Consider the following 23,361-nt stretch of genomic DNA (forward strand, 5'->3'; position numbering starts at 1 on the left):
TAAATTGTTCCTGTGAGCATTTTTCAGAGGCTAAAGAACAATTCACTATCAAGTTGACTGTAACCCATTCAAGTTGATTTGATTTGAGGATTGCCCAGCAAAGTAAATTTTGAAACCATTTCTTTAAATAGACGAAACTCAATTCTAATGAACAAGATGTGGAACCCTAGCATCAGCTAATTACTTGTGACTTGTTCCAGTTGTGTACCACAGTGTGTTCACACATGATTGTGAAAGACAGTTGTTAACATTTTCAAGAATGTTGAGAGCCAATTGTTTAAATTATATAAACATAATTTATATATAATGAATTACATTAAAACAAATATAAATGCTCAAAACATATCATTAACCAGTTCACTATATTTTACTCTTGTCTCTGCTCTTGAGGTTATTTCCATCTATGTATGTAAATTTTGTTCATATCTGTATGATGGAAATGCAGTGTAACATGCTACTGAACATCTCTTCCCAACTTTGTGTTAAGTGAAATCCTACTTCTAGGTTGAAATTGGCCATGGTTGTTTTTACAGCAAAGAGATGAAAATGGTGCAAATCAGAACATTTTATTTTTTGTATTTTTGGAGATGGAGTTGTTTAACATTTATCACATCATTTCTTTGTGAGTCCTTAACAGTGCATATAGGCCCTATTCTTTTCAAATATCATTGTCTATTTTTGGCTTTTAATTCTTGGAAGCTAAATTATTCACTTTATATTCCATTTGTGCTTGCATTCCAACTCTTCCTCCAATGCCTGACTGCAGCGTTACAGGAAAAACAATAAATTGTGAGGATAACTGAGTAGCATATCTACCCTGGATGAGGCAGCAAGAAGTTCTGCTTGTTTAAGAAGTCATTTTCCACCTCTCTTGTGTTTGCAGTGCCCAGAGGTTGCTGCGAATGAAAGTTATGTTTTCACTGTTGGAAAACTGGTTGACAAAAATCACTTCAGGCCCCTGCTGTTTACAATACACAGTGTGACAAATATGCTGGTTAGGAAAAGAATTATTTCGAACTTACTCCCTTTGGCAGGTAGAAACAAAGACAAAACTTGGCATCTGAGTGTGTGCATGTGGTTCTGTATTTGTTTTATTTGGTTTTGGTGGTAAAGCAAAGCTAGGAATGAGTTCATCTATATTTCCTTTCCTTCTTAATATAAAGCCTTTGAATAAATAATTTTATGAAAGTCAAATAATACCTCACACCTGGCACTCTGGGCAGTGGGTGCTTCCCTTATCTCTCATCAAACTTGAGAAATACCTGCAGTTATTCTTAGTGGCCGAAAAAGAAACTATGGCTCATTTAGGCAGGAAAAATATTTTAAGTGACCAAGTTGGTCTCAGAATCACCATAAGGATAAGGGGAATGGCTGTAGGGCTGCAAAGCCAGGGAGTGCTTGAAAAGACTCCATATGCACAACCAAGTACTGTTTGTTCTTGCATTTTCTGTAGACAAGTAGAACTGCCACCATCCTTACTAAACACCGTCAAGACTAGAAAAATCCACTTTGTTCCTTCCTTTTCCTTCTAGAGCCTAACTGTAGATGTGCACCACCATTTAACTGATAGTGCCTTACTGATGGCCTGTCATGGCTGTGAAGTAGACTAGAAGGTGTGGTATATGGCCTTTTCAGCATCTAAAATGGGAGATCTTATAATAGAGGTGCCTCCCCCTACAATGGTAGGTAGTAGAGATGCTGAGTGGCCAAAAGAATGACAATTATCTACAGCATTTTCTTAATACTTATCTGCGGAGAAGTGCAGTCATTTTGGTCTCATACTTGTATAGATCTGTGCTGTTTTATTCTTTGCTATATGACATATGGCAAGAACCAATTCCAAGAGCCCTGGAGACACTGCACCTGTATGTCCTGCACGTAAGTGACGTTTTAACTCTTGAAAAGAAAGAGCAGTGTTCTAGCATGCACAGAACATATGCTAATCAGCTGCACTCTTCAGGCACAAATGAGGATAATGTGTTCATTGTTTAGACACTGGAATTGTTCATTACAAAATGACACAGTGTTTGCCAATTTTGTCTTCATTATAAATGTAAATATTAACTGGCGATATGCAAAAGAATACAAAAAGTCAACAGCAATTAATTGGCTTCTGCAGTAATTAGCAACTGTAAGGCAAACACTTAGGAGCCGTTGTAATTGTCTGCATTAGGAATACACCTCCTGTACAGATCTAATTAGCAATTTAAATAGTTCAGAAATTATATGCCTCTTGCCTTTACACTCCCTGAAGTACTGTTCATTAATGGGGGAAAAATTACTAGTAAATGTCATTTGCATTGTCTTGCATTAAGGGCTCTACATCAAAGCTTCCGTTACTGCCTCATACTGAATAATTCTGAGCTGTGGCTCCTGGACCAATACAGTTATAATTAGGCAATGATGCCTTTGTAAACATGAGGCACAAAGTTGGACTGGAGTTTGTTTTGCTCTGAGGTGTCTTCTTCACGATTTAAGCTGTAAATAAGGAGGAGATATTATAGGGGTATAGCTAAAAATTAAATAAATAAAGATTGAAACTGATAAATATTGACTTTTCATGGGCTGCTGAAGTAATGATAAAAAGGGATATTTAATATTTTTGCAAAGTTTTAGTGGGTCATGAGATTTTAGTAATGAAACTGATGTGGATACCAATGGTACAGCTAAGGAGACTGGTCAAAATTATGCATTAAGGCTTATGCTAATGGCAAAGTAGTTTTTGATTCTGTTTGTGCTATATAATGAGAATTACATATAACACATCAGGTCCACAATCAAAGTCTAAGGTACAGCTCAGAGATGCATCAGTCAGAACTGAGATCTCTGATTAACAAAGTTCCAGTTTATGTTGTTCCCATACTTCCAAGTGTATGGGTGTCTTCTGCTGTGATTCACAACTTCTAGTTGTAAAGACATTAAAGAATAAGATTCCTGGTGGACACTATGGAACTACAGAAAATTTTAATTTAGTTAAGAACTCTTGAAAAGTTTTAAACAATTACTTGGATAAAAAGGGGAAAAAAATAACTTTATATTGTAGATAATAAATCCAGCAGAGAAGATCAAATACAAAAGAAGGCTGAATCAGTATTCAAAGTGATATCAACAGGTTAATTTAAAACATTAAGACACTGAAGATAAAATAGAATTGGGGATAATAAACCAACCTGAACTTGATTTCAGAACACAAGATGGGAATAAGATCTGAGGCTCTTTTTAAAAATACCTGAACCTACAACATGTCACAGTGTGACATGCTGACAAAAGAATACAAATTTTTGAGGTAGAATAATAGGAATATAATATCCATAAGAAAGATGAATAACAGTCTCACTGATTTTTGAATTGCTCATGTTGTATACTGTGATTAGTCTGATGCTACACTTTAACAAGGACACAAACTAATTGGAACATGTCAGAGAAGGTTAAACAGCATAGAGAGCCACATCTCATGAGGAATAGTTGATAAAATTTGTGATGCAACATGTGAAAATACAAGACTTCTCCAATATCTTTATATTACCATATAAAATGGTTAGGGAATTACCTGCATGGCCTCCCAAGAGAGACATGGTTTTAATACAGAAATACCATTTAATGATTTTAGTTTAACATGAGAAGAAAAGTTCAAACAATTGGAGTTGTTAGACAGTAAAAATGGATTGCCTTCTAGATTGTATTCCTCTTTTGTAACTACTCTTCAGTAAAACCTTGTGCTGTTATGACACATTTCCTACATCGGTCTCCAATTATGATAAAGCAAATGTAGGGAGGAATGTTCATTGCCACCTATTGGTAAAAATAGAGAACTAAAAAGGATTGAAGAGCATTGGTTTTTGCTGAATTCAGAATTTATGAACAAATAGATAGTATTCAGTGGTTATTTTAATAATTATAAATTGAAATCTGTGAATTTTTCATGTGTTTATATTACACAAGGAACTTTTCAATGGAAACGTCACTACTTTAAAATGAATGTGAATGTGAATATAAAGAAAGGATAGCTATGTGATATGTAAAAGTATATGTTCATCCTTTAAAATTAAAAAAATATGTTACTAACATATCCACTGACTTTTAGGAAATAAAACAGGATTACTGGTTATAACATATTTATGTTCTTTATAATATTTTCTACTCTTCACTTATTTTGAAATCATAAAAGTACAGTATTTCTAAGCGAAAATATTTAGGAACCACTGAAAGATTTTATTAAATAAAATAGTGGATGACCTCACTAAAGTGTAATTTCATATTTAGATAGTTATTTTTGATGTATAAAACTAATTTTATTTTTGTAATTAAATACAAGTGTAAGATATGATTATTGATTTTCAGGGAGATAGATGATCTTTGGGTCTTTAGCTGTGGGTATATTAAATTATGGTATTATTGTATTATTCTACATTCAACTGAAGACAATAGAAATATATGAACATCTCTCATAAATATATCTTTCTTTTCCTACCAACAATTTAGTGAGTACTTGGTATGTGTCAGGAACCATTTTATGTGTGGAGGATATAGTTTGTGATAGGAGAAGCATAGTCCCTATATACTTGAGGCTTGCAATCTGTTTTGGGGAGATAGGTAGGAAAGAATATATACTCTAGATAATAAAAAACCAGAATCACTTCAGACAAATGCTGATGTTACAAAGATAATAAAGCAGGACTATTTAGATAGACAGTGATAGAGCTGAAAAACTTGGATTGGGTGGTTTGGGAAGATCTTTGCTTAAAAGGTGGTACTTAAGAAGAGTTGTGAATTATGTCGCCAGCTGTGCAAAAATCTGGGAGAAGAGCATCCCAGGCAGGGTAAAGAGTTGATATGCAGGGTTTATTTTGACAGTAAACTTTCATGTTCAAACACTTGTGAGGGAAAGGAGAAATATGAGCCCAGATAATGGAGTGGGATAAAGTGATAGAAGAGTTTGGTTAGATAGTCAATGACCAGATCATGTAAAATCTTAAAGGTCAGGTTGTAGAAGTTCTATTTTGTTTTAAGGGTAGTGGGAAGTATTTGGTTACTCTTAAGTTAGGGTAAGGGTGAGATAAATTTGGCAGCATTCTACTTTTGTAAATAAATTTTATTGAAACAGCCATACACATTTGCTTACATTTATGTACTGTCTGTAGGTGTTTTCATTCTATGTGGACAGAATTGGGTATTTGTGATAAAGACCATATAGCCCATACAGTATAAAGTATTTACTGTCTGATCCTTTACAAATAAAGTTTTCCTGCCCCTGGGCTCAAGAGTGGTATCTTTCTTACATTTTAGGTTGCATGGTCTCTGGAAAAGGACTGTCGGGGATGCAAAAGCCAGGTGGCTATTACTATAGTCTAGGTGAAGTACTATTGTGGTTTATACTAGGATAGAAATAATAGGAATGGGAGAGATTAAAGATGTTGCAGGTGGAGCTCCTGCTGTGACGTTGTGGAATCAGTGGCATCTCTGCAGTACCAGGATACAGGATTGGTCCCTAGCCTGGTACAGTGAGTTTAAGGTGTTGCTGCAGCCGTGACATAGGTTGCAACTGCAGCTCAGATCTGATCCCTAGCCTGGAACTACATATGCTGCAGGGTGGCCAAAAAAGAAAAAAAAAAATGTGGGAGATGTTAGGAGTTCCCACTGTGGCACAGTGAGTTAAGGATCTAGTGTTGCCTCTGTGGTGACTTGGGTTGCTGCTGTGGCACAAGTTGCTTCTGCAGGTCGGATTTGATCCCTGGCCCAGGAATATCCATATGCTGTGGGTGCGGCCAAAAAATAGGGGGGATATAGATATGGGAGATGTTAAAGAGCTAGAACAGAAATTATTTTCTAATGATTTCAATGTATGGGTAAAATTATGAAGGAAATAAAGAATAACTACAATTTTGGTTTGAGCACCTGGATGGAGGATAATTTATCAGAAAATTATTAATAATTAAAATTTTTTTGAACTAAAATTTACATTTTTTTAGTGATGTGCTGAAAATATATGAAAACAATTTTCCTCTTAGGAGTTAGTAAGCTCTATTTGTCTGTCTGTCTGTCTATCTCCCTACCTACCTACCTACCTATCTTTCCATTGTTAAAATATATATGGCCTTGGAGTTAGATAATATATGTTTAGTCAAGTGTTAGTTGAGTGGTCTTGGACCAGTTATAATATCTGAGACCAATTAAATAATTAATAATTATATAAATATGATATTTTTTTTACAGATTTATTTTTTAAATTGGGATTAAAGAAACATTCAGTTTACCATTTCAGCCATTTTAAAATGTATTGCTCAGTGAAATTAAGTACATTCACATTGGTGTGCATGGTGTGTGTACCACCATCCAACTCCGGAACTATTTTCATCTTCCAAAACTGAAACTATACCTATGAAAGAATAATTTTCCATACTTCCCTTCCTCTGGTTTCTAACAACCATCTTTTTGTCCCTATTGATTTGACCAATCTAGGTACCTCAGATAAGCGGAATCATATGGTGTTTTTCCTTTTGTTTTTGGTTTCTTTAATTTAGCATAATATCTTTAAGATTCATTCATGTTGTAGCATGTGTCAGAATTTCTTTCCTTTTTGAGGCTAAATAATATCCCATTGTAGATACATATCACATCTTATGTATCCATTGGTTATACACTGAAATTTTCTTTTCACATCCCCTAAATTCGTACATTGAAAGTGAATCCCAAATGTGATGATGTTTGGAGTTGGGGTTTGGGAAGTTATTATTTCATGAAACTTCATGAACAGAATTAGTGCTCTTTTAAAACAGTCTACTGTAAATGTATTTTTTTAAATTTTGCTTTCAGATAGTGTAGATTATTAATGTGTAGAAATGCAACAGATTCATGTATATTAATCTTGTATCCTGCAACTTTATCAATTTATTAATTCTAATAGTTTTTTGAGGGAGTCTTTAGGGTTTTCTATTTATAGTATCATGTAATCTGCACATAGTAACAGTTTAATTTCTTCTCTTCCAATTTGGATTAGTTTTATTTATTTATCTTTTTTCTTGCTTGATTCCTGTGGCTAGGACTTCTAGTACTATGCTGACCGAAAGTGGTGAGAATGGTGTTTTCAGATTTTTACCATTGAGTATTGTGTTGGCTGTAGGTTTGTGATATATGATCTTTATTAGCTCAAAATATGTTCCCTTTATACCCAGTTTGTTGAGAGTTTTTATCTTAAATGGATGGATAATTTTTTTGAGAGCCTTTTCTGCATCTGTTGAGATGATAATATGATTTTATTCTTCTATTTGTTAATGTTATGTATCAGATTGTTTTATTTATCAATATTGAACTATCCTTGAATCCCTAGGATAAATCTCACTATATCATGACATATGATCCTTTTAAAGTACTAGTGAATTTACATTTATGTTTATCAGTGATACTGACCTGTACTTTTGTTGGTCTGCTTTTGGTATCACAGTGATGCTGGCCTCCTAGAATGAGTTTAGATGCCTTTCTTCCTATAAATATAAATATAAATATAATAAAATTCATTGAATTAAAAATGAACTATAAATAAAATAAAATTATAGAAATATAATAAAATTCATCAAATTAAAAGAAGAAACATTTCTTCCTCTTCATTTATTTGAGAAAGAGAAGGATAGGCATTGACTCTTCTTTATATATTTGGTAGAATTCTGTGAAACTATCTGTTCCAGGACTTTTTTGGGGGAGTTTTAAAATTACTGATTCAATTTCATTACTGGTAATTGGTCTTTTTCCTTTTTTTTTTTCATGTTTTTAAGGCCACACCCATGGCTTATGGAGTTTTCCAGGCTAGAGGGAAAATCAGAGCTGCAGCTGCCAGCTTACACCACAGCCACAGCGATGCCAGATCTGAGCCACTTCTGCCACCTGGCTCACAGTAACACTGGATCCTTAACCCACTGAGCAAGGCTCGGTATTGAACCTGTGTCCTCATGGATACTAGTCAGATTTGTTTCCACTGAGCCATGATAGGAACTCCTTTTTCTATTTTGTACTTCATCCTTATTCAGTCTTTGGAGATTATACATTTTCAGGAATTTTTGTGTTTCTTATAAATTGTCCACTTTATTGCCATTGTTCATAGTAATCTGTTATGATTCTTTGTATTTCTATTGTGTTGGTTGTAACTTCTCTTTTATTTTTATTTCACTTGGATCCTCTCTCTGTTGTCCTTGATGAAGCTGGCTAAAGGTTTTATCAATTTGGTTTATCTTTTCAGAGAACAAGGTATTTTATTGACATTTCTATTTTTTAAGTTTCCGTTTTATTTATTCTGCTCCAATATTTCTAATTTATTTCCTTATATTAAATTTGGATTTTGTTTGTTCTTCTATTTCTAGTTTCCTTAGTATAAGGTTAAGTTGTTTACTGAGATTTTCTTATTTCCCAAAGTAGACTTTTGTCAATAAAAGCTTTCCTCTTGAAACTGCTTTTAAATGTCCTATAAATTTTGGATCATTCTCTTCTCATTTTCCTTTATCTGTAGGTAGTTTTAAAAATTTCCTATTTGATCTCTTTAGTGAACCATTGGTGGTCTAGAAGCATATTGTTTAGCCTTTGCAAGTCTGAAGTTTTTTCTAAAGATTCATTTCTAGTCTCATAGCATTGTAGTCAGAAAAGATGCTTGATATGATTTCAGTCTTATTTACTGATGTGCGTTTTGTGGCCTAGCATGCAGTCCATCTTGAAGACTGTTCCATATGCACTTACAAATAATACTCTACTAATAATATTCTACTGCCTTTGGGTGAAATGTTCCATATATAAATCTGTTAAATCCATCTGATTTAATGTATAGTTTAAATCCAGTATTTCCTTGTCGATTTTCTTTCTGAATGATTTGTCTATGAATGAAAGTTGAGTGTTAAAGTCTCCTGCTGTTATTATCTTACTGTCATTTTCTCCCTTGATGTTTGTTAATATTTGGTTTATGTATTTATGTCCTTTTATGCTGGGTGCATATGTATTAACAATGTTTATAACTACATGGATCCATCCTTTTATCATTATGTAGTGTTCTTTGTCTCCTGTTACTTTGACCTCTTTATTGGGTAGATTGCTATCTCTTTTTCTAAGTTCTTCTTCTGGGGTTTTATTTTTTTCCATATTTGTAATATATTTCTATGTTGTCCCATTTTACCTAATTCTCTGTGTTTATTTGTATTAGGCAGGTTGGTTATGTTTCCTAATCTTGGATAAGTGGCTTTAGTAGGAGATGTCCTACAGAGCCCAGCAGCACACTCCCCTTTAATCACCTAAGCCATATAATGTAGGGGGTAACCCTATGTGGGCTGAATGGGAATTTCTGTTGTGACAGAGATTCCTACAGTGGTCATATTGGTAGTCAGGACTGGTCCCCAGCCATTCGGCTGCCAAGCCCTGCCTCATGTGGAGGCTGTCAGCTGCTGATGGTAGGGGAGGAAAGTCTTGGCATGGATGCATACATGGCTTAGGGGTCCAAGGATTGGTGGCAGCCTATTGGTGGGTGGGGCTGTGCCCTTTGTTAGCTGGCTGGGGAGGCCTTTGAGAGCCTGTGATAGATGTCAGCCCTCTGGAAGTAGAGATGGATTCCCAGGCAGCTGGCTGTTTGGTCTATGGGTCTTAGGACTAGCATTGACCATCTAGTTGGGCAGGTAAGCCCCAAGCACTAGTAGACTAAAGGGATAACTCCAAAATAATGCTTGCCAGCACAAATATCCATAAATTAGAATGAGTTAAAAATGGCTGCTACCAGTGTCTAGATCCTCATGGGACATCTCAGTTGCTTCCTGACTGTGGGTGGCTCTCCAAGATGAGCAACTAGATCTAACCCAAGCTCCTTTCACATTACTGCTTCTATGATGGGTTGTGGAGTTTGAGGGATTTTTTATGGACTCTTTAAGAGCTGAGTCTTTGTTTTCTATAGACCTTTGGCTCTCTTGTATGCAAGTCCTGCTAGCCTTCAATGCCAGATGTTCTGCAGACTTGTATTCCCATTGAAGGGCCCCTGGGCTAGGAGGCCCAAAGTGGGGCTTGCACCTCTCATACCTTGGAGAGAACCTTTGCTGTTGTTAATTATCCTCTTGTTTGTGGGTCACCTATCTGGAGGTATGAGTTTTGATTATACCATATCTCTGCCTCTCCTACCCATCTTGCTCTGGTTCCTTCTTTATATCATTAGTTATGGAAAATCTTTCCTGTTAGTTTTAGGTATTTATCATTAATAGTTGTTTTGTAAATAGTTGTAATTTTTTTGTGCCTGTGGGAGGAGGTAAGCTCAGGCTCTTACTCTGCCATCATGGCCACTCCTAATCACCTTTTTTTTTCTTTATTTATTTCTTTTTTTAATTTGGCTTCCTCTAGCCTTTTCCTTTGAGATCATACAAAAAAAAATATCATTGCCTAGACCAATGTCAAGAAGCCTTTCCCTATCTTTTCTTTTAATAGTTTCACAGTTTCAGATCTTCCTTATAGTAAAGGAAACAATCAACAGAGTAAAGTGACAGTGCATAGAAGAGGAGAAGATATTTACAAATCATACATCTGATAAAGGGCTAATATTTAAAATATATAAGGAACACAAACAAGTCCACAGTAAGAAAACACATAACTTCATTTTTAAAATGTGCAAAGGACCTTAATAGAAGATATAAAAATGGCGAACAGGTATATGAGAAATGTTCAACATTACTAATCTCAGAGAAATGAACATCAAAACTACAGTGAGGTAATCACTTACATGTTAGAATGGCATTATCAAAAATACAAAAGGTGGTGTATTGGCAAGGACCTGGAAAAAAGGGAACCTTTGCACATTGTTGAGAGGAATGTAAATTGGTACAGCTATTATTGAAAACAGCATGGAAGTTCCTCAAAAAGTTAAAAATAGGACTATCATTTGATCCTGAAATCCCACTTCTGTGTATCTGTCCTAACGGGTGCAAAGTTTCTTTCTATACCTACTCTGTATATATTAATCCACTGAATTTTATGCTTCAAAGGGTGAATATTATTACATATGTATTATATCCCAATAAAGATGAACTGTTTGTAGAATATATAAAAGCAGTTAACAAGTGGAAATCTTGAATAAACACAGCTGGGAAACAACGTACTAGAAAATAAATAGTTACCATCAACATTATGAGGAAATCAAGTGTAGGTAAGCCAAACAGGAACTGAGTTATGTGGAAGTTAATTTATCAGGATGAGCACTTCTGAGGACCACTTCTAGAATTGATGTTTGGGGATTAGAGTTGTTTTTCAGTGATGGAGGATGTTACCATTATAGGGAGACTAATTGTGGAACCTTGGTGGGGATTTACTCTGCTTCTTAATTTCTTTATATTCTTATATGAAACTTGGATTACCTGAGGCAACTTGGCACTTGTCATCACAAACAACGTCATTGCCAAAATCACACGCTATGCCTTGTTCCCGCTTTACTGATAGTGAAAAGCAAAGTTTTCTGTTTTATTTTTGCAAAATGTCATTAAAATAGATAAAAATGAATTTGACATTTTTTAGTTCATTTGTAGCAGAGTAACTTTAAAATAGTATATAAAGTTTTAGGGATTTAAGCCTGATTTAAGAAAAGATGAACATAAAACAAGTACTTATGATTCTCTCTTTCAGTTTCATCAATCATTAACAAAGAAGAAACACCTTCTGGAAATTATGAAATAGTAAATAATATTTCATTATATACCTATGAATTATTACATTTATATATATGAATTTAAATTTTAATACAAATATGAGATGTTATAGAAAATAAGATCACTCTCCATTTGTTGATTTCAGTGGAATTTGGCACACTTATTTTGTATTTCAATTTGAATGTTAAGAATAAAAAAAAGGGGAGTTCCCGTCGTGGCACAGTGGTTAATGAATCCGACTAGGAACCATGAGGTTGCAGGTTCGATCCCTGGCCTTGCTCAGTGGGTTAAGGATCCCATGTTGCCGTGTGCTATGGTGTAGGTCGCAGATGTGGCTTAGATCCTGCGTTGCTGTGGCTCTGGTGTAGGCTGGTGGCTACAGCTCTGATTCCACCCCTAGCCTGGGAACCTCCATATGCCATGGGAAGCGGCCCTAGAAAAGGTAGAAAGACAAAAAAAAAAAAAAAAAAAAAAAAAAAAAAGAAAGAATAGAAAAATTATGCATTTGGTTCAAGAAATTTTGCATTTGAGAATTTGTGACAAATTAAAATTCAAATGAAGAAGAGGATATCTCTCTGTTGTAAATGTCTCATAATAAAGACATGGATAAGCAAATTATAGTACATGTATTCATAAACATGTGGAAATTAAGGCAATAATTATAGGACTTATGGGAAATGAAAGTAATCATATCATAAGAAACAAAAAGCTGAGTATAATGTTGCATTACTGCTATGATTGTAACAATGTAAATATCAGATGTGCAAATGGGAAAAATTTAGAAAACTAAAAACAAAAATGAAGATGATTGTGTTACTCTGGTGGAATCAGAGGCAATTTACTTTTTTCTTGGCTAAATTTTCTTTAGTTTTTTCATATTGCATTTACAACTTAATTAGGATAAATAGGTAAATCTTCATATGCCTATAAATATATGTTGCGTATAATTTATTGTCTTTTTAGGGCTGCAACTGTGGCATATGGAAGTTCCCAGGCTAGGGGTTGAATCAGAGCTGCAGCTGCCAGCCTACATCACAGCCACAGCAATGCCAAATCCAAGGTGCACCTTCAGCCTACACCACAGATCACAGCAATGCCGATCCTTACCCCACTGAGCGAGGCCAGGGATTGCACCCACATCGTCATGGATACTACTTAGGTTTGTTACTCTCTGAGCCACAATGGGAACTCCACATATAATTTAAATAGAAGAGAGAAAAAAGTAAAAATATATTATATGGAATGATCTTTAGCACCAGCTTTTGATTAAACAGAAGTTTCTAAAGTAATATGATTATTTTTGTGCGTTTGCGCAAAAGATCCAAACATTCAGAGAAAAATACCTTGGAGAAAGTATTTCTGCAAACAGACTGCCTATAATTATTGCCTTAATTTCCACATGTTTATGAATACATGTTTTATCTCCATGGGTAAAGGGAAAGAAAAACTCTGTGAAAAAAAATAATGTATTTCTGAATTATGCCTTTCCAACTAGGCTTTAGGTTTCACTAAGAACATCAAAAACAATTTTGCCCGTCAAAAGCTTGAGACAGTCAACAGCACCTTAGAACCCTTTGTCAACAAATGGCCCGTTTCAAGGAAGTCAACATTTCGGTTCAAACTAAACATTTCCACAAGGGAAGGTTGCCGTGAGTGCAACATCCTGACCTAAGTATAGACATCGTTGATGTTGGGAGAATTTTGGCAAATGGGTTGGGAACCACCAAAGAACTCTGATAGGCTGGGAATTTTATTATCTAAAGGAGGTTCAATTTATGTGCATTCTTGCCCAGAATGAAAAATTAAAGGACTAATACAAGCATTTCAAATTTTAGAAAAACATATTTGCAATATCCTAATAATTAAGATAGTGAGTTATTTGCTTAAATTATTAGCATAATCACTTAAAGTCAGTTTTAGTGTGTGTATAGTCACAGTCTGTACCATTTATTGTCAGTGTACAAATGCAACTGTCAAAATTTGAAAGCCAAACCAAATTATTTTCAAAGAATTCATTATCCTTCTTCAGAATTGGCCCCCTCTGCTCTTTCTCTAGCACCTGGCTATGATGTTGAACTACTGTCTGGTTATTAACATAAATATATGCCTTAGATATTAGAGGAGGAAAAATAATGACAAGAACTACTGCTTGAGTTCATTTTTACTGCAGCAATGTTTGGCCTTTTTAAAGGCATTTTCATCTGGATGGTTTATCTTCACACAGAAATTATTTATAAATAATCATAAAATGATTGGCAGAGGTGAGAATACATGTGGTTCTTTCACTCAATAGTTAATAGTCCTGGAGGTGAAGAAAAATTTGGTGTACCCTGGCTTCATTAAGAAAATAATGAGAAGTATCTTATAAGTTTGCAAATTCCTAAAAATATCTAGAGTCTTGTCTAACAAGGAACAAATTCCAAATCCTTGAGAATGTAATTTCTCTTGAGTTTCTGATTTTACTTTCTAAAATAAGAGTTTTACTGAGTATTCTTCAAATTCTTTTAGATAATATCTCCATATAAAATATTGTGTGGAAGCTTCATATATGTATGAAACAAAATTTAGTTGCTTGGTTTGATGTTACTTGGGAAATCAGGTCACCTTCATTTCTATGCCCAGAAACATCTTTGTGGAAACTCCAGAGTTCCCAAAAATTGACAGTGCAAAGATTAATGAACTTGATGATTATATCCGTCTAACAGAAAGATCGCAGGATAATCTCAGTTACTTAAATTTGCTCAGCAAAGTAATTTGGAGGTTGCAGTTACAAATGAATCAGTATTCATCCATATTGAATCTTCATGAAGAATCCTTTATACACAATCATGAACAAAGTTCGATTTTCAAGAACCGCTTAAATTCATTTACATCTTTTAGATTGTGGAGCATATTATTTCATCAAAAAGAGGACTAGTTAAGTTTTTTGACGTATTTCTAATATTTTATCTTCCCAGAAGGAAGGAAGGGAGAAAAGAAAGGAAGGGAAGGAGACGTTAAAAAAAAGTGTTTGGGACCAAATAATTCATTTTCAAGCATTGGAATTCTTTTCTATTAGTTCTTTCTTATGTACACCTCTTTAATATTTTCTTTCAAAATATGAGCCCTTGGAGTTCCCGTCGTGGCGCAGTGGTTAACGAATCCGACTAGGAACCATGAGGTTGCGGATTCGGTCCCTGCCCTTGCTCAGTGGGTTAACGATCCGGCGTTGCCGTGAGCTGTGGTGTAGGTCGCACATGCGGCTCGGATCCCGCGTTGCTGTGGCTCTGGTGTAGGCCTGTGGCTACAGCTCCGATTCGACCCCTAGCCTGGGAACCTCCATATGCCGCGGGAGCGGCCCAAGAGATGGCAAAAAAAGACAAAAACAAACAAACAAACAAACAAAAAACAAAAACAAAATATGAGCTCTTATGAGAGCCCTCCATACTGTAAATCACTATCACCGACACCTCCCTTTCTTTTTTCCTGGAGAGAGATGTGTCAGAAGTGGGTTCTGATACCTCTATATTAAGAGCAGGCTCATTGGAAACCAGCATGCTACCTAGATTGCTACATGATTATCATTTCTGAGAAGGTATCTGCCCTAAATGTGTATTTTTCTCTTTACTAGGGATAAGGGGCAGGAATCCAGTTGAAGCATCTCAAGAGATGCTTTCATATTGGACTCACTTTCCTTTCCTTATGCCTCTCTTCCTATGCAAATTAAAATATTAGTCTCATTTATCTCAGTCTTTAGAAATGAAATTTGGTGTATTTGCCCTTGTATGTCTGTGTAAAGATTTTCCTTATATGGTTTCATCCAAATAAGTTTTTTCAAATATTTCTTGATATTTTACCTTGTCTGGTTAAATATTTTTTATAAGAAATACTTTATTTATTTATTTATTTATTTACTGTAATGCAGGCATCCATGAACGTGAAAGAAAATCAGGTCAAAATGCTTTTTAACCTTCTTCTGCCAAAGGGACAGTAATTTAGGAAGATAAATTACATACTCTGCTGTTTATTTCCCTCATTTTTATGAGATGCTTTGTGGAAATTTACAATTTGAGGTCAACAATGTAGCTTCTATCCAAGCTTTTAGTGTTTCTTCTCAGAGATTTATTTTTGAAAAGAGGGGATCTTTCCTAGACATAAAACCATGTTTAGATAAAAGCAAAAGTTTGCTGAAGACTAATACACATTTTTAAAATTAATCTTTGATAATTATACAATTTAAAAACCTTTGGTAAAGTTTTATTGGTGAGTCAGAAATTTATTGGCATCCCCTACTGAGTAAGAGAGCAGCTCTTCACCTTACATAGTAATTACTCCAACTAGCACCAAAAAAATTACCTGCTGGAAAACATTCAGAATATGTAATTGCATCTGGCCTGGTGCTTTTGAATCACTAAAAGGTATTCTTCCACTCAGTGAACCTAGAATGTTTCCGCATGCTTGGGTAATGATGCCATAGAGATGTTTAATTATCACTTTCCTACCTGACCTAAAACTGTTCATGAGTTTTGGCAAAGAGAAAGAAGACTCAAAAACTCAGTAAGCATTGGACTATTGATATCTTTCCAATGTGGAGATCTTATAATTACATATGAAAAGATTCTCTGTCTTCAGTCAGAGAAGCTTTGATGAAAATCTGCATATTAGGATTGCTTGCTTTTTTCACAAAGACAAATGAATTTTGGCAATTTACTTATTCAAGTTACAATGTATAGATACAGTTAAGAAATTTGATCTCACCAGTCTTTTTCCTTACATACATGTAGGAAAATGGTACAGAATTAAATCATGGCAGTGGGATGAGTAGCCACTGGAAAATATTAAAAAAAAAAAACAACTTTACAATATAGATACTATAGGTACCGTTTATATTTTTCAATGAAATTATAAGTGCCTAGCAGAGAATAAGGCTACCACAGTGTCTATCAGTGATAAAATTATAGATGATGTTGTCTCTCCAGAATATATGACATGGTTTTTAGGTTTTAGATTTTTGTTTTTAATTAGGTAATTTCTTTGTTCAGAGAAGCATATCACATATCTCTTTGTATATGTGATAAAGGTGAATGATTAAAAGAAAGGTTCATTCAATGAAATGAAAAAGGCACTTGATCAGTTTTAAAACAGTATTTATGTATGGTAAAGAAATGTAAGACCAGGAGTTCCTGTCATGGCTCAGTGGTTAACGAATCCGACTAGGAACCATGAGGTTGCGGGTTCGGTCCCTGGCCTTGCTCAGTGGGTTAAGGAACCAGCGTTGCCATGAGCTGTGGTGTGGGTCTCAGACACAGCTCGGATCCTGCGTTGCTGTGGCTGTGGCCTTGGCCAGCGGCTACAGCTCCAATTTGACCCCTAGCCTGGGAATCTCCATATGCCTCAGGTGCGGCCCTAGAAAAAAGACAAAAAAAAAAAAAAGACAATGTAAGAGTTTAGTTTTTAAAATTATACTTTTTAATGTAGCTTCTTAATATTTAGACTGAATCAAAGTTTTGTTTTATAAGAATACTTTGTCCTATGTTTACTTTATGTTTTGGTGGCTACATGGCATTTGTCAATAGACTATTTTATTTGACCTTGTGTGGTAAACAGAACAATACTTTCTCACCCTAATCCCCAAACCAGTGGATATGTTACTTTATGTGTCAAGATGAACTTTGCATGTATGATTAAGTTAAGGATTTTGAAATGGGAAAATTATCAGGGATTATTTGGGTGAGCCCAGTGCAATCACAATAGTTTTTATAAGACAGAGGCAGGAAGCATCAGAATCAGAAAAAGTGAGGTGACAGAGGAAACAGAGGGAGACTAGAAAATGCTATGTGGCTGGCTTTGAAGATGGAGAAAGGGTCTCTGAACCAAGGAATTCAGGTGGCTTCCAAAAGCTTGAAAAGACAAGCAAACATTCTCCCTAGAGTCTCCAGAAAGGACCACAACCTTGCTGGCACCTTGATTTTAGCTTGTTGAGGCCAGTTTTGGATATCTGACCTCTAGAAATGTAAGAAAAATAATCTGTGTTTTTTTACACTGCTAAGATTATAGTTATTTATTACAGCAGCAACAGTAAACTAATATACTTATTAATAATTCTGAGATTTGAGAAGGTGAGACATTATCTCCAATTTATAAGAATGCCAGGATTATACAGTTAATATCTCAGGGATGAGAGTAGAACCCAGATTTCATGACTTCAAGTACAGTGCTTTAATTCTACTAGAATTTAGTTTGATCATTTATGCAATGCTTATTAGGCAGCTCTGTATTAGTTTATGACCACTGACATAAGAAATCACCACAAACTTTTTGGCTTAAAATAACATACATTTATTCTCTGTAGTTCTGGAGTTCAGCTGTCTAGCATGGGTCCCTCTGGGCTAAGATCAAGATGTCAGAAGGCCTGCATTCCTTCTGGAAGATCTAACGGAGTATCAGTTTCCTAGACTTTCCCAGCTTCAAGAGACCACCTGCATTCTTTGGTTTTTGGTCTCTTCTTCTGTCTTTAAGCCAACTGTGTAGCATCTTCAAATCTCTCTTTGACAATTACTGCTGTTTCTTTTGTCACACTTTCTTTCCTGGATTTTACTTTCTTACCCTGTGATTATATAAGATCCACAGAGGTAATCCAGGATAATCTCCCTACCTTAATAATAGTCATTTAATTACAACTACAAAGTCCCCTTTGACATTTAAGGGACATATTGACAGGTTTTGAATGGTCAATGTGCACATATTTGGGGGGCATTGTCCTGTCTCCCAGGGTCCCTAATGTATCAAATAATGTTCTAATTTCTGAGAATAAATGAAAATGACCAAAACCGATGGTCTTCTATTGAGAAATATTGAACAGATAAGAGACATAATCTGATATCAGAAATCATTCTAACACTGAATAAAATACAGTGGATAGAAGAGAAAGGGCAGAATGGAAACAGCTGTCTAATCAAGAGAGATTGGTGAGAATGTCTTTATTGTCCCTTTTCAGTTGTCAGCTTGAACAACTGAATGAGTAATAAATATCATTTAAAAACTTGAGAAAAGCAGGATGAGGAGCATATTTTAGTTTAGTTAGGTCTGGAAGTGAGAATTAAGAATTGGCTTCAACATGTTAAATTTGTGATTCCTATTAGACAGCCAGGCAGAAAGTCAAGTCAGCAGTTGGACACAAGAACCTGAGTTTAGGGTAGTGTATTGGAGTGAAAATTGAAGGAATTAGAAATCAGCATTTGAATGGTATTTAAATTCATGAGACTAGAAGAACTCACTTAAAGAGTAAGTAAAGATAAGGAGAAGGTCCAAAGGTTTGTCCCTGAGCATTTCAAAAGTAAGTAGTGGAGGAGAAAAGGAAGAATACAGCAAGTGAAACAAATAAGAGGATAAGAGGAAAAACCAGAGAGGGTAGTGTCCATGAAGCTAAATGAATATGGTATCATAAAAAGAAGAGATAACCAGGGATGCCAAATGCTTCTGACAGTTGAAACATTAGATGGACATTCTCACCAATTCATATACCTCCATCTATGAGTTCTACTTTCAAAATGCATCATTTCTAACTTCAAAATATAACCATGTTATATGACCTTGTTTTCTACCACATTCTATCATCCACCCCTTAGTTCAAATCAGCATCCTAGTTTTTCTTAGGGCTAGCATTGGCGTTTCCAGACCCTTATTATTCTTTTCAGGATCTATTGAAATATTCACATTGTATCCAGTCACTTTTTGAAACAATTCACGCCCAAATTTTTCCTTTAATTTTATTTATTTTCTGTGGATATATAGTGGTGCATCCATTCATTCAACAATTTCATTTATCAAGCATATTCTATGTGCCAGGCACTGTTTTTAATTACTAAGAATATAGCAATAAACAAAATAGACAAAACTATCATGGAGATAGTACATTATTTTGTGGTATCAGACAGACTATCTATCTACCTGTCTATAATATATGAAATAGTGTATGTTAAAAATAAGTTCTATGGAGGAAAATGAAGAATCTGAGAGATAATTGTATCTCTTCCTTTCTAACAAATATGGTTTTAGTTACTTTTTCATGTCATATTGCCATATTACTGTGCTAGGAAAAAATAAATCTAAAATACTGGCAGGAATTCTTAACCTATTTATTATAATTGTGATTATATTGATTTCTGCAAAGAAATGGGTTCCTGTAGTAATAGAGAACAACTGATAACAACCAAGTTTCCAGGAAGGGTAACAAAGATAGAGTGTTCCTTAAAATATTTTGTCTCAAATATCATGGTGTCCTTAAGAATGAATTAGTGGGCAGCCAACAAAATCTCGTTTTATATAACAGATAAAACTCCAGAACTGGTGAATGGAACTCTTTTGATTCATCTTTATTTTTTTATATAATTTTTATTTTTTTCCATTATAGCTGGTTTACAGTGGTCTGTCGATTTTCTACTGTAGAGTATGGTGACCCAGTTACACATACACGTATAGATTCTTTTTTCTCACATTATCATGCTTCATCATAAGTGACTAGACATAGTTCCCAGTGCTACACAGTAGGATCTCATTGCTAATCCATTCAAAAGGCAATAGTCTGCATCTATTAACCCCAAGCTCCCAGTCCATCCCACTCCCTCCCCTTCCCCCTTGGCAACCACAAGTCTATTCAAGTCCATGATTTAATTTTCAGTGGAAAGTTTCCTTTGTGCCATATATTAGATTACAGATATAAGTGACATCATATGGTATTTGTCTTTAAAATGGATAGGCATGGCTTTTCTTCCATTTTCCAGACTTTAGCAAGTCTAGATATCTAGAACCCCTTGCTTAAAGGGGAGGTTAGCGTCTCTTGAGGAAAGATATTGAAATGCTGCTCCAAACCTATACTGTATTTATTGTAACTCTTACTTCAACCTTCCCCCAAAGAGACTTATAGAATCACTATGCACTGTAGAAAAAATATAGCTAGAACTTTGAGAGGGAGTGGTTATTGGACATGTTTTTCTTAATTGACACTAATCACCAAGAACTGAATTTATTGGTCAAATTAGAGTCTAAAGGAGATTAGGTAATAGCACATTAACTAAAGTTTGAGTCACAGTTGACCCAGTAAGTCCATGGTAATTTGTGTAACTTTCTCAATTCCCCAATTTTTTATTGGAATAGACAAACTTGACAATAGGTGGAATTCCTCTTTGACTGTTGTAATGGGAAGGGCCATGTGGAAGCCCTTAGTACTTCCCCTCCTGACCAAATCAGTGAAGCAAAAGCAATGCCACTTCCCTCGGGTAATTACAAACACCACAAAAGACTTGAAGGATTCATATACCCATTTAACTTGCCTCTTTGCCTATACAGAAGGCAAATAGAACTTGGATTATTATGATCTTAATAAGGTACTGATTCCAGTTGTAGCTGTTGTTCAAGATGTGGCATCTTCCCTGAAATAAATCAACCTGGAATCTGGTATGCAGCTGTTGAGCTGGAAATTGCTTTGCTCTCTGTACCAGTTTACAAAGGTCATGAGAAGCATACTTTTCCATGAAAAGGCCAACTTCACAGTTTTGCCTCAGAGCTATATTAATTGTACTGCTCTGTATCTTGATCATGTTGACATTGGAATGCCACATTGTTCACTGTATTTTTGACATAAGGACCTTTGGACTGGAATTAGCAGGGAGCATCCAATACTTTAAATGCCTTAGTAAGACGCTGTGTTAGAGATATACCCCAGAAAAATCCAGAGACCCCCACACCTCATTAAACGTTTGAGGGTTCAGTAGTCTGCAGCATATCATGATGTTCCCTTCAGCGGGAAAAGGTCCCATATGTGATTACATATATGATTGCCACATTTGAACAGAAACAGGGAAAGAAAAAGTTCTGCAGCAAGTCTAGCCTGCAACTCAAACTACTTTTCAGATGCCAGTTCCTGCTTGAGATTCAGGAACTGGCATCTGAATTGTCTATAAATGCAAATGCTATCTGGAGTCTCTCACAAGCCCCTGTGGCAGAATAGCAGCTCAGACATCTAGGATTTTAGCGTGAATCCATGTCCTCTTCTGAAGATATCCATCTCTTGTTGAGAAACAGTGTCCATTTCCAGTGTCCACAGGGAATGAATGCTTCAGCAGTGAATACCGACTGACTATAGATATGAGCTACTCATCAGGAACTGTGTTATATGAGCTCTAGGATTTAAGGTTGGGTGCTCAAAGCAGTACATTATCACCAAGTGAAATGGCATATAGGAAATCAGGTTCCAGAAGGTCTAAGAATCATAATTACATTGCGTCAGCACATGATCCATATTCTTTTGACAACTTCTCCTGAATTGTCTCTATGCTCCTAGCCTTCACTTGTGTTCTAGTGGTGATTTCTTGTGACCAACTAACTGAAGAGCAGAATCCCTTGGACCTTCCCTGGAGATGGTTTTGCATGGTTTTCTGGCACCTCTTTGAAGTGAATGGCTGTAGAATTTCAGCCTTACTTAGTTTTGGCCATGAAGAATACTAATGCTAGGAAATTTCCCAAGTGGAAAGGACTTCAAGCAGTACATTTGGCTTTTACTTTGCCTCAAATGAAAGATACTTAGTCATTGCACTGATTCATAGGTAGTTGCTAATAGTTTAGAACTGGATAGTCAGGGACTTCAAAAGAACAGGATTGAAAAATAGTGACAGGAAGCTGTGAGGAAGAGAGTTATGTAGATGGACTCCTTGTAATATGCACAAAGTGTGAAGATATTTGTGTACCATGTGTTTGCTCACCAAGGGTTATATATTTTCAAGGAGGGTCTCAATAATTGAGTGGATAAAATGACATGTTCTCTAGACATCAGCTAGTCTTTGGCCTCAGTCTTCTTAGTAGGTCCATGTACCAATTGTCCCTGGGCCACTGGATGAAGGTACAAATTGGCCTGGGCCCCAGGATGAAGGTTGTGTGTAGACACAGTAGTATGGACTTCTCTTCACTAAAGCTGATCTAGCTACTGCTGAGTGCTTAACTCTGCCGAAACGGAGATTGGTATTGAGTTCTCAATATGGTGTATGTCCTATTCCACTGGGCCCATTTCCTTTTGGAAGGGGCAATGATTTATTCATACTGAAATAAAAGTAATTCCAGAAGAAAAGAAAGTTAAAACATGGGTTCCTTTAATTAGCTCTGGATTATTTGCCAGTTCCCTGGACTAATGAAATTTAAAGACATTGATTCAGTTGCCCTTGGCATGCAGTCACAAAACAATTACTTCAGTTATTTCTTGCATACACCTATAATCAGACACCTATAGAAATTAATGCTTTTGGATGTCCAAGTATTTGATGTCATAGAACAATATCATGAAATATTTGACTACTTATAATAACATTAACTGGGCAACAAATGTAACAATTGATCCTAAGTGCTGGCATTAGGGTTAAAAGACTCTAAAGTTAGATAGACCAAATGCATCAACAGGGTAAAACCAGCAGAGTTTTAATTTGATCTGTTGGCTTGAGGAAATGAGAATGTCTCTAACAGGTTGCTTTTTTGGTTGACTGAAACCTGTAGCAAATATTGGTTACACTAAATGAAGTTGAAATGTCAGAACTTCCTTGGTAAAATGGAGAGAAAACTATTTGAAAACAAAAGTATAGTTGATGTACAATGTGCCAATTTCTACTCTACAGCAAAGTGACTCAGTTATACATACACACGTGTGTTTATATATGTGTGTGTATTCTTTTTTATATTCTTTTTCATC

At 35.5% G+C, this 23,361-nt stretch overlaps 1 long non-coding RNA gene across 1 annotated transcript in view; it reads left to right on the forward strand.

Annotated features, from left to right (window-relative positions):
- The window catches only part of LOC102163669, a 589,637-nt gene that overhangs the window by 253,709 nt on the left and 312,567 nt on the right, over positions 1-23,361 (forward strand). The window lies entirely within an intron of this gene.

The sequence above is a fragment of the Sus scrofa genome, chromosome 1, assembly GCF_000003025.6.
Source record: "Sus scrofa isolate TJ Tabasco breed Duroc chromosome 1, Sscrofa11.1, whole genome shotgun sequence".
Classification (NCBI taxonomy): Eukaryota; Metazoa; Chordata; class Mammalia; order Artiodactyla; family Suidae; genus Sus; species Sus scrofa.